The sequence below is a fragment of the Coregonus lavaretus genome (genome assembly GCF_964263955.1).
Source record: "Coregonus lavaretus genome assembly, chromosome: 16".
NCBI lineage: Eukaryota > Metazoa > Chordata > Actinopteri > Salmoniformes > Salmonidae > Coregonus > Coregonus lavaretus.
Genome location: NC_140003.1, coordinates 48,339,410 through 48,339,796, shown reverse-complemented (window position 1 = coordinate 48,339,796; position 387 = coordinate 48,339,410).

Below are 387 nucleotides of genomic sequence, written 5' to 3'. Positions count from 1 at the left end.
ATTTCACTAAATGTAATCCATAGAATAGTCATTTGGAAGAAGGATTGTTGACATACATCTGACATTTGTATCTAAAAACATAATTGAGAAATAATTAATCACAGTTGGCATATTTGACATGTTGGCCTTTCCCAGGCCTCCTTTAAGACTCCATAATGTTGGCAATAGAACAGGCTCTGAAATGATGCCCACCTGACCCAGATTGTGATTTATAATAGCTGTTTTTGGGATCGCTTAAACAACAACAGTAACTGTGTGAGGGCGGGGACGCAGGGTTGTGTTCCGAACAAAACAACTACCAGTGTGTTTGATCTAGTTCCTCAACGGAACAGCTAGAAGAGCTCAAAAAGACACCACCTAGTTGAAGGCTCTTTCCTTGAGTCATAA